We start from the raw sequence: 12,396 nt of genomic DNA, 5'->3' as shown, positions 1-12,396 counted from the left end.
GGTTAGAACTAAGTGTGCAGTGCCCACACAAAGAACCAAATCTGAAAAAAGTCTGAGTACCCCATGAGCTGCTAATGCTTCAGCCTTTGGCCTACCAGGGAGTTTTGTTTACCTTCTTATATTTATGGATGTGCATTAGGGATAATGCACAATTTTAAGTGTGGGGTGAAGAGACCGTTTGGGTGTTCATATGCTATTTTAGTTGTGTTATTTTATGTGTGTTGAAAAAAAATAAAAAAAAAAAATTAGGTAGAAATAATCGCTCTTGGTTTTTCTTATGGCCACGTTCTTTTTCAAGAGATACCTCTTTGAACCGGGTAGTAGTTTTTTTAGGTAGAATAAGTTTTGGACTTTTTCCGACGATGAACTTCGTAGACAGTTTTCTTGAGGGTTTAAAGTCCAAAGAAAAATATAAAAAGAATTTTATTTTGAACTAATAAAGGAATGTGGAGAACTTGCGTATCTATGCATTTTGACATATTTTATATCGGGGTTTAGAGGTGGAGCATTTGCACTAAGTACTTTCTTCATGATCTTTATAATTATATGCCTTGAAAATATGTGTGGCTTCCTTTTGACACCGAAGCTCATCATTCGACTCTTGTGATTAATTCTCGTGTGCTTAAATTTTATGATGACCGTACTAGTTGCTTTAACTTGAGAGTCGGGTCTGAGCTATCTAGAGTGAGTCATGTGCATTGTGTGAGGTGAGATTTTGGTGTACTCTGTGCCATCCTTGCTAGTCTAAAACTTGCCACGTGTGTGAGTCGAAGCGAAATGATTAATTCTTGTAAGTTTGGGAAGTGATATAGGTTTTCTTTGATTGACCATTTAGACTATTTTCCTACCAGTGATAATACTATCCGTTGTCACCCCTTTTGAGTATGTAGACCTTTTCTTTAGCAACCATATTACAAGCTGAGTTCCCTTTGTTCTGAATCAAATCTTTACCTCTGAAAGCACTTAAGAAGCTAGAAGAATAAAGAAAAAGATTGGGTAGCTTTTGAGTGGAACCATAGAAAGGCCGACAAGGTGTACTTGTGTATAAAAAAAAGTACTAGCTAGAAATACCAAATTAAGGAGAGTGAAAAAAAAAAGAATAATACCTCCCATATCTTTATTTGGGCTTCTAAGTATCTAAACGTTGACGTGCTTAATAAAGAAGGGCTTAAATGTGTATGGTTTCATGGAAAGACATTGAATTGGCCATGACAAGAAGGTGCTTAGAAGTGGAGTATAGTGTATTACAAGTGCTTAGGATAGTTAGTCACTATTTTCTCAAATATATCCTACCCGTCCTTTAGCCTATATTACACAACCTATAAAGTCCTAATTGATCCTAGACGTTGCGAGCTTAAATTAGTAGAGACTTACACTACGGGCAAGCCTAGGGTACGAACTTGGGTGACATAAGATTTTCTTTGTGAGAGTGCACAAATTCTTTTGATTTGAGAGTCCTTAAAATATACTTGAACTTATATTGAGTGTGTGGACTACTTTCTCTGTGGTTTATTGGTGAGGGCACATGATTTGTAAAAGATTGGTAGAGACATTGATTTTTGAGTTGGCACAAGCAGCGAGTCATAGTGTGGAATGCACTAGAGTCAAATTTTGAGGCGAGGATGTTAGAAAGAGTTACATGAATATTTTAAATAATCTTGGCATGAGTTTAAACCTTGAGAAAATGTATGAAAAGTGCATATACTGGGTTCTAAGCGTTGATATAAACTACTTTCATTGGTGTGATGCTTGAGTATGTTTTGAAAGGTATTTCTTACCTATTCACTTAATTTTAAGTTGCTCGAGTACGAGCAAGAGTTTGAGTGTGGGGTGATAATAAATGATGAAAAGTGCATATTTTGAGTGTGTTTATGTGTAGTTCTTATGAAAAGTGCATATTTTGAGTGTGTTTATGTGTAGTTTTTGTGTGAGTTGCGGGAGTTCACACTGCTTTGAAGTGAAAATATGCTCATTACATATTTCTTATGTGTAGGAACAAACTTATGCGAAAAAGGATTAAATAAGAGAAAAATCGGTGAAAAAAGAGATGAAGAGAAAAGTCCCGGACAACAAAGCGAGGTCCACTTCGCCAGACCAGGACCGGAGCAGAAGAAACCAGAAAAGTCCCGGACAGCGAAGCGAGGTTCACTTCGCCAGACTGGGATCGGATCAGAAGAAACCAACTTCTCCAATCTGAAATAGAAGAAGGAAAATTGGCCTTATACAAACCCTAATCGCTATAAATACATCCTAAAACGTGATTTTGAAGAGGGACACCATTTTGGAGAGAGAGAAGACTTTGGGGGGAGGGGGAAAGAATACACTTGTAGCAAGGAGAATGATTCAACTTCGCGTTTTATCCTCTTTCTTCCTATTTTTCCATTGTTATGAATTCTAGTATTGTATTTTTACATACTAGCATTAATAGCAAATTTCTTATCTAGGGTTTTGATGGAACTTTTTGGAGGATGAATTCTTGTTACGTTTTTATATAATTGAGCATTTGAATTTCTCTACTTGTTTAACTACGTGCTTATTTCAGTTGATTGAAAAGTTCTCAAATGATTGTACCTATTTAGTATGTATTGTTTGGAAAATGGTACATATTTAGGTAGTTGTTGAACAACATCACTTCTAACGTATGTGAGGAATCAATACGGAGGATTTAAAGGTAGGATTAGGAATAACGAAATATTGGTGCGATCTTAGTGAGCGGTGAATTAGTGCCAGCTTGCGTAATTCGGAAGAATATGTCTAGTAAATTGTGATAATTGCTTGGAAGAGAATTACGACACTCGAATTACTTACGACCGATAGAGAATACTTAGGTGAAATTATAGGAGACGTGGCAGGAAGGATTCCGAAAATTGGGGAAATCATAACTCAAGGCCGCCTTAATCTTGTTTCCAACTCTTAGTCTTCTTAGTTGATAATTTTAATGCTTTCTAGTATTTGTTAGTTAATTAGTTAGAAATATAAATCTCAATCTTTATAATTTAGAAAATTATTCAAACTTGTCTTCGTAGTGATAGTGAACAGCTATAGCTAAAGCCTTAGTTATCTGTGGAATTTGACTCTGGACTTTTAGACTGGATTATATTTGCAGCGTCCGCTTATCCTTTTTAATACTAGAGTTGGACATGATCAATAGCTTTAGTGATGGACAATTTGACTTTATTGCACCAACCATTTATGATGAAAAGAGTAAATTGCAAATATTAATTGTAGTAAATTAATAATCCTTCATTAGATATGTCATTAGAAATGCGCTTCTAGGTATTTTTAATCTGGCATTTTGAAGTGACCTCTTTTGCATTTGCCTTGCAATGGGTGGTGTAAATCCATGTTCTAGAAATCGTAGATCCGCCTCTGTCAGTTTCCTCATATTTTAGTTAGACAAAAAGACTTAGTTGATAATCCGGAGTTTATGTTATAAATCGTATATTAATTATGCGAATTTACCAGATATTTTTTTAGTATATTTTTAACCAAATCACTCCTCCTTTAGGGGCACAGTCGTAATGTGTCTCAACTTCCTAACCCCTTCTTTCAAGTTCAACTTTAAGCACCTCTTTTTAAATAATAGCCAAATATTGTCGAGAAGAGTGAATAGGATTTGCGTAATGTCTGGTCCCACGTAGTCATGTCCCTTTGAATTGGAGCGTGTAATGACCTCGGAAACTTTATAAAGCTACTGCTTCTTTTCATGTTAAATTAACAATGCTCTGAATTCTTTCTCAAATAGTCAATAGGGGAGCAACAAATGGCTATTGCTTGAAAATTAGCCTGATTTGCTTCTTGATTATAAAACTTATGTGGTTAAGGATTTCATAATTTCAACTTCAAACAATCTTCAACCAAATATTGTTCAAACGCTAATAAACACAACTTTATAATACTAAAATCTTATATTAGGAAGGTTATGGGTGTTTAGAAAAAGGGGAAAAAAAGTAGTTTAGAACATGTTGATATTGTTTAAAGAAAGAATATAATTTGGTTCAAAATCATGTTATCCTATAAAAATATTATAACTAGGATTGTAGTAAGAATAAATGATCACGCCTTTTATATGGAGAGATAATCTCATGATTTTGGTACAAATTTTATCCCTATTTTAACTAATACTCTCAATAAAATACTGGATATATTTAATCCTATTTTTTAATACTGGGACACCCCTCCCTCCCCCCCCAACAAATTCTTGCAACCAAACGATCCCAAAAAGTGCTGATAAGAAAAAATAACTTATTTCCGTAAGTAAGAAAAGTTATTTCCTCTCTTTTAATTAAAAAAAAAATGTAACCAAACATTAAAAACATGACTTCTTTTTTGACAAAAAATTCTTCTTAGAAAATGATTTCCATTGTATCAAATTCATCCGGAGATCTCAAGTGTACGACCAGGCTATTTTAGATGATCCAAACAAAATTTGTAACTTAGCAAGAATCTCTAGATGTGGATCTACGGTCCAATTCTTTATCCATCCTTAATAGTAAATCTCACAAAATGGAATCTGTTCTCCAACAATGCCCAAATTCAGCGTAATCAATGTCAAATTTGCATTTGCATTTGTTTTTGGACGAATCCAATGTCTTGGGATACTCTGTATATTTGTCTTGTCACATTTAGGCATCGTAACTACTAGTACATGTTATTGAACTTCACTTTCACGGTTTCACCTGCGCCTTGTGTTTACAAGTTTATTCAAAATACATTTTTATAGCTACATATTCTCATTATATTTGCCCTCTTATGTATAGTTATTCCACATGTATAATGAATTTAACTTATATTTATTGTTTCTTTCATGTTGTTAATTTTATTTATTATGAAAATTTATATATAATTGCTTTTTAGATGATCTGAAAATTTATATTTATTAGTATTTTATATATAATAGTATATAATTATTTTTTAATGCTATCAATATAGAATTAAATTTTTGTATAATATGATATAATTTCAAAATTATCTCCTCTCTCCTCCGCCGAAAGAAAAGAGTGAATCCACATTGCCCCAAAAATAAATATTCTACTATATCCCAAAATCATAATTTTACTTTGATCATGAATGACAGTTTTGTTTACACAAAACTATATTAGTCTAAATTATAGTGATATAATTGATGTAATTATCACAACCTAAAATTCCACCACAGGCGTCATAATGACACCTAGTTTGTAAGATTGGGTAAGCCGATTACATACAACTAGGGGTATACAAAGAAAATCGATAAACCGCACCAACCCGATAATCCGAGTCAAACCGGAAAAAAAAACCCGATTGTTGTTTGGTTTGATTTGGTTTGACATTGAAAAAAAAATCCGACCATAATTGGTTTGGTTTGGTTTTAACTAAAAAAAGTCAAACCGAAACCAAACCAACTCGATATTACATTTATATAATTTTTAAAAATATTTTATACATATAAATACTTATTGTAATATAATTTATAAATATTTCTTAAATTTATTCACAGTTTTATCTTTAAACGTACTATTTAAAGTTTGGACGTAACATTCTTGAATGGTCCAATAAATTTTATAGCTCATAAAGGTAGTAAGTCAAATAAAGTTCAAATCAATACTAATGCTAATAAAGTAAATTCAATTCAACACTAGGAATGACAATAGTGTTGGATATCTATTTTTCAGTTTTGTATTGATTTATAATGAAAATGTATAACCTAGTTTATCTTTTCTTTAGTGCTTAGTTGTGTAATTAATACTAGTACTTATTAGTTGTATTTATTTTAGCATGACCTATATTATTTTTAGATTATGTTAATTTTTATTATGGTGTATTAATTAGTAATATTTTTTTTAGTGCGATTTTATTATATTTGTTATTGAATATTTTAGTATAATGTTATGATTCATCTCATATTATTATTTTATTTTCTTGAAAAATATATTATATAGTTGTATCCTACTAGGACTAAAATAAATATTTGGAGCACAAGTTACATATTTTGTGCTATTAAGATTTTACCGGAAAAAAAAATCCGAAAACCCGAAAAAAATCGAAAAACTCGAGAAAAACCGAGATTGAAAAACCCGACTTTATTGGTTTGGTTTGGTTTATAAATTTAAAAACATGACACCCGACCTATATACACCCCTATTTACAACAATTAAGAATGTTTAACAATGATAATTTAAAACAAAGTTTAATAGAATACCGAAACAAAAGCGAAATAAGCCTACGCGGCAATAATCATAACAACCTCCCAAGATTAGGTAATACAGAGTCACGAACTCTAGCTGAATACATGGGAAGATCTCAAAGATCGAAATACAATACTGTTCAAATAACAAGCTAACTGTACAACGAAAGGAAAGGACTCTAAGGGACTGTGACTACCAAGAAGCTCTACCTTGAATCCTCGCGATCAATAAGCTAACTGTTCCTAAGTCCGATATCTCCAATACTTGGATCTACACAAATATATGCAGAAGTATAATATGAGTACACCACGATCGGTACCCAATAAGTATTAAAACTAACCTCGGTGGAGTAATGACGAGGTACAAGTCAAGATACGTGCTAGTCAAAATAACATGTGTAGTATAAAAGTATAAAACTAATAATGAAAATATGAATCAGTAAATGGCAACAAGAATCAACATATGATCAAACATTAACGCAACAAGAACACAGTTAGAATACCAGCGAGAACATATAAGGGAAATAAATGTCAACCAACAAGAAAGTCGTTCCAACACAGGTCTCACAACGAATTACTCCGAGATACCTCATCTCATAATCACAAGTCATGAGTCTCAACCACAAATCATATGCTCACGGCACCTTGTGCCCACATTTCTAATCACAACCGCATGAACAATTCACGTGCCAATATCTCAATCCATCAGGCATGATCACAGGCTCACAATCACAATTCGCCTGGCATGGTCATAGGCTCACTATCACAATCCGCCCGACATGGTCACATGATCAATACCAAATACCAACATGAAAGCAGATAATACAAGAATACATGAGCATGATCGATAAATGTTAAGTTTCATACTCCTAAACTAGTATAAATAGCATGCTACGGTATGTGCTTGTGCGAGTGTACTATTACAGTCCAAGTCAATAAGTAATATCAAAGACATCGATTAGCTCATTGAAAGTAACAAAACAAGTCACGTAAGGTGTATGACATACACAAGCAGAATCACACTATCACAAAAATATCATCAACATAATTCCACTAAGCCATCACACATCATCCCACACATTGCCACCATTATCTCTCCGATAGCCACGCATATCACTTCGCCCTTACAATATCATTAGCTATTCATATCACTCTGATAGTCACCCGTATCACTCCTCATAATAGCTACCCTTATCGTTCCGCCCGAACAATAACACAATAGCTACCCGTATCACTCCACACAATCAACAACAGTGAGATGCCACCCTTATGCCCCGCATAATAATAACAATGATATACCACCCTTATGCTCCGCATAACAACAACTAAACCACACAACAATTCACATATGCTAACATCACAACAACACGACATATCACGTCGTACCAAAAGTTCTCATAGGCCACAACCTTTCCAAAGAACCAACAATATCAATATTTACATAACAAATAGCCCACGACTCAAGCACAATGTGTATAGAATCTAAATAACAATGAAATGAACGGGAAAGTAACTCAACAAGGAATAACACCCCCTTTAAACACAACTTCAATTAAAATAGATTAATAACTTTCAATAAATTCAACTTCAATTAATTACTTAAGGATAAGCTCGATAATGAACGTATTTTCATGAAAGAGCAAACTTCAGATTCTATTGTATGAAATAGGTTAATAATGAGAGAGATGGTACGACCTAGAAACTACGTCTCAATGCATGATAATAACCCGACAACAAAAATGATATCATGTAAAAATAATTTTAATTAAGAGTAACTCAACAATAAAAGAAGTCACATAATGATAAAAGAAGTAACAACTTCAAATACAACATATAAGAGTAAACTTGACAAGAAAAGGATGTGACATGTAACGACAACTTCAAATAAACCATGTGATAGTAAACATAATGAATAAAAGATATAACATGTGCTAACAATTCTAAATAAATACATGAAAGAAGCTTAATAGTCTAAACCGGTCAATTTTTATATATAAGCTCGAGTACGCACTCGTCACCTCGTATACACGACTTTCATATAATCCAAATAGCACAAACACTACAACAAAAATGGCCTTTAGCGGTCATTATTTTTCCCTTTTGCGGCAATAGGAATTGCCGCAAAAATATTTACCGGCAATTAAATATCCAGCGTCGCTAAAGGTTTTAGCGGCAATTTTATCAAGTGCTGGTAAAGACACTAATTATTGCCGCTATAAGTTATCACTTTTACTGACATTTATTTTTCGGCAATTACAATAGCCACTAAAATTACCTTTGAAATTTGCTAGCTCATATACTAACAGCCATCATTTGTCTCGGCAAAGACCCATTTATTACCAATAAAAAGGATATTTTTAGCGGCAATTACAATAGCGACTAAAACTACTCTTGATTTGCCTTTATACGTGCATTTAAAAATCTTTATTAATGCTGGTAATAATTAGAGGAAGATTTTCCCGAAAATACTAATGCGGTATGCCAGGAAAATGTTATAGCTATTTATCATTCATCTTGATTCAAACATTATCAATAAATAATACTTGACCTTAAAAATTTAATAAAAATGTACACAAGTTTGTAAAAATAAAATATATTAATACCCAATTAAAAAAAAATATAATGTATTTTATTAAATCCATTACAAAGAAAGACTTCTACTCCATAGTAGCAGCATAAACGGAAAAATCGATCTTTGAATCTGATGTCATTTCAAGTATAACAAGTATCTCTTCAATTCCTGATGGTAATGAAACTCATCCACATGTTAAAGTTCTAAACATCATAGTGTATGAAATAAAACAATTAAAAAAAAAATATTAACATCATGACTAGGTTACGACATTCCTTTACCAACAATCAAAAACAATCTATACTGAGCGAATAACTACAAGTTGTCCGCTACACCAACTATTTAAAAGCTAAAATACCACCCTAAGTAGCACAAATTGATCTAGTTGTTGTTGTGTCATCAATACACTAATCATTCTAGATAATTAACATAAATACTTTACATGGGCATTCAATTGCACATTATATATAAACAATTTTACCTGCCAGCAAATTTCTGTTCTTGTTAGACAAATCCACAACTCAATAATTTTTTGTATGTGAAATGCATAGTCTCAATCTGCAATTAAATTTTTATTATGAAAGGAGTGAAGTTGAAATAAGCTGCAAAAAGAGAAATGATATTTCATTAAATACAAATAGAAAAATCACTACTTTTAAGACATACTGTAAAACATTTAAGAGCTATTTTGAAACTACAAGTAAATGGGTACACTCACATGCCAGCATCAACTATGTTCCTCCCAACGATTCAATAGCTCTAATCTCTTTCTGGACTATTTTTGTACTTCTTGCACTTCAGCATCTTCTTTTAATTCATCAGTTTTTCTAATTCGAAGTTAACCAAGATGATACTGGCGCAGAGACTTAACAAACACCCAAAGTTCCAACTCTTACAGAGATTGCAATTTATTTCATTCCATTAAAGGTGAAAAACCATGATAGGGAATAACAAGCAAAACCAAAATTTAAACACTAACTAATACTCCCTCCGTTTCAATTTATGTGAACCCATTTGACTGGGCACGGAGTTTAAGAAAAGAGAGAAGACTTTTGAACTTGTGGTGTAAAATGAGGCACATATATTTTGTGTGGCTATAAATCATTGTATAAAGGTAAATTGTTTCCAAATAAGGAAAGAGGTCATTCTTTTTGGCACGGACTAAAAAGAAAATAGGTTCACGTAAATTAAAACGAAGGGAGTAATAATTATAGTCTCTGAGTGTCTAAGACAATCTTCTATATATTCCACTATCTTCCTGCTAGAGAAGAAAAAGAAGGGAGAACCAAAAGATACAGCTTCACCGTACATCTTCCTTCAAAGAGCATCTTTTAGAGGGGAAATTCTTAGAAATGTCCATCTGCAATGAAGATGCAAATTTTCCAAAAGAATTTTGTAGAGGAACTCTGAAGCTTTTTTGTTCCTTAAAAAACTTCATAGATAGAAATGCATACCATCTTTAAGTTTATCACAACAAAGTACAAAGTCTTACGATATTATCAGGCTTCTTCCTTATAAATGTACTTGTTCTTCCAGATCACCGACAACTCAAAGTTGTTTTATTTATTTTAGAATCAAATTTCACATGAGACGTATCTACAGATCACTTTTCCAAATGCAGTAACTTTCAATCAAACACATTAAAAGTTTTATAAGGATATTAATAGTCACAATCCAATGGAAGAATCGATCACATTAACAGTCATGTAAAAAATAAAAAAGTGTACCATAATAGAAATATCAAAGAGAAACACTTACACATGTAAAGTATAAAAGTAGAAATATCCCCCCACATGAGCAAGGTCCAAGATAAATGGCCAACTTTTCTTCTCATATTGCATAAGAAAAAAATCTCATGTATCGCTCAACATCTCGCTTGGGGAATTACGACTTTGATGCTAGCAGAAAGAGAACCAAGATGTGAATTTGCAGAGTGCTGATAATAGAAGCAATTATTATTGTGTATCTTTTTCTTTACATCAATGAATCCTTAATTTAAGTTAATAGTATTCTTGTCACTAGAGATTTTTCATGAAGAGGATAACTAACATATGAGCTAACAAATTTTGGTCTCATTCATTTTCACTTAAATGATAAAAACGGTGTAATTCCTTTACAATGATTGGTGGTAATTGTAAAAGAAAAGGATAACTCACCAGTGGATACATAGTTAGTTGATCCTGATAAAATTCTGGTTCAAAGCATATGCACCCAACATATCTTTGATAGGGGAAATCCTTCCATCAATCATAACCACCTTACTGATCTGCCTAGCTGAGGAAGGTTTTCAATTCAAAAAGACCACATTTGTTAGTAAGGATAATATAGATTGACACGCACAGGATTCATCATAACTCAACAGTTTGAAACATCTCATAGGACAAACTATACTTAAAGTAAAGCTTATTTTGGACTGTTTCTAAAGCTTCTCAAATAGAGGCTAGCTCACAGAAAATACAAGACACTAACATTAATGTTAAGCAAGTTTTACCAATATGTGCAGCACATTCGTTGGTGGTGGAATAGAGATTCGGCTTCTTTTTATCCCCAACATCATATAAAACAATGTCAAATGCAATATAAATAACTCGAAAGAAAATGAAGAAATAAAATCACTATTGTTTATGTAAAAAGGAAGACGACGACGACGACGACAACAACAACTACTACGACGACAACAACAACTACTACTATCCAGTAAAAAGGAAGAATAAAACAAAAGTGAAAATTGATTTTAACCTCAAGAATTTGAAGAAAACTAGAAAAATTGTGCAATTGAACAACCAATGCTTTTGGTTTTAATGATTAGCCTCAAAATAAAAGGCAAGATGTCATCAAACTTGGTTATGGACGGAAAAGTGCTGCTAAGGGAATTAGGGTTTTGCCTAAAGGTGTCTTTTGGGATGCATAGAAATTACAAAGAAGAGAATAAGTAGGAACACTACCCGAAGACAATTATCATAGCAATAAAACTGGAAAGTGCCATGTCATTGAGGAACTCTAAGAGATGGCACCGAAACATGAAGGGCCGGTGATGATGGAAGGAATGAGGCAATTCTTAGAACATAGAATGAAGGGATATGAAATTTTAGGGAATTTGAGGGAAAGGCTTCTTTAAAATATTTTGTTTTTAATGGACATTACCTCTATTTGCCACTATCGAATAATTATTGATGACCAAAAACTAATTGTCGTTAATACTTGAACTCAGAGAACAAGATTAGTGGCAATAAGTGTATTGTCGTTAAATAATTGCCACTAAAAGCATCTTTTGTTGTAGTGAAACAACTCAAATCCTAAGGGTAATTCCCTCACACAAAGTTAGGCAAGATATTTACCTTAAAAAACCAAATTAATACTCTAAAATAACCTTTTCGTGTGAAACAAACCCCCGGACGACTCAAATTTAGCAGAAATAACTCAATATCATAAATATAAATTTATAGGAAATAATTCCGGATAATAAAGTTTCGATCTTTAATGAAAACTAAAAAGTCAACCCCGGATCCACACCTCAGAACCAGACAAAATATACAAAATCCGAACACTTATTCCGATACGAGTCTAACCATACTAAAATTATCCAATTCGGACATCAAATCGGCCTTCAAATCCTCATTTTCTCCAATTCAAATCACTAATTTAATGATAAAAACAA

The 12,396-nt window shown here is 32.8% G+C and overlaps 1 long non-coding RNA gene across 4 annotated transcripts; it reads right to left on the bottom strand.

The window, feature by feature from the left end:
• Positions 1-6,188: 6,188 nt before the first annotated feature.
• On the bottom strand, positions 6,189-11,909 carry LOC104116729 (uncharacterized). 4 transcript variants are annotated; one of them, XR_004512225.2, is made up of 4 exons: positions 11,684-11,908; positions 10,895-11,012; positions 9,220-10,636; positions 6,189-6,437 (listed from the first exon to the last, which is right to left on the bottom strand). It is a non-coding gene; the product is annotated as an uncharacterized lncRNA (long non-coding RNA). The 4 variants fall into 4 exon arrangements; XR_004512226.2 differs by lacking the exon at positions 6,189-6,437 and adding an exon at positions 6,566-6,906 and having other exon boundaries at positions 11,684-11,909; XR_004512227.2 differs by lacking the exon at positions 6,189-6,437 and having other exon boundaries at positions 6,566-9,340; positions 9,457-10,636; positions 11,684-11,907.
• Between the last annotated feature and the right edge of the window lie 487 nt (positions 11,910-12,396).

The sequence above is a fragment of the Nicotiana tomentosiformis genome, chromosome 6 (genome assembly GCF_000390325.3).
Source record: "Nicotiana tomentosiformis chromosome 6, ASM39032v3, whole genome shotgun sequence".
NCBI classification, from domain to species: Eukaryota; Viridiplantae; Streptophyta; class Magnoliopsida; order Solanales; family Solanaceae; genus Nicotiana; species Nicotiana tomentosiformis.
The sequence above is the reverse complement of the archived record's forward strand: the minus strand, read 5'-3'. Positions and strand labels throughout refer to the sequence as shown.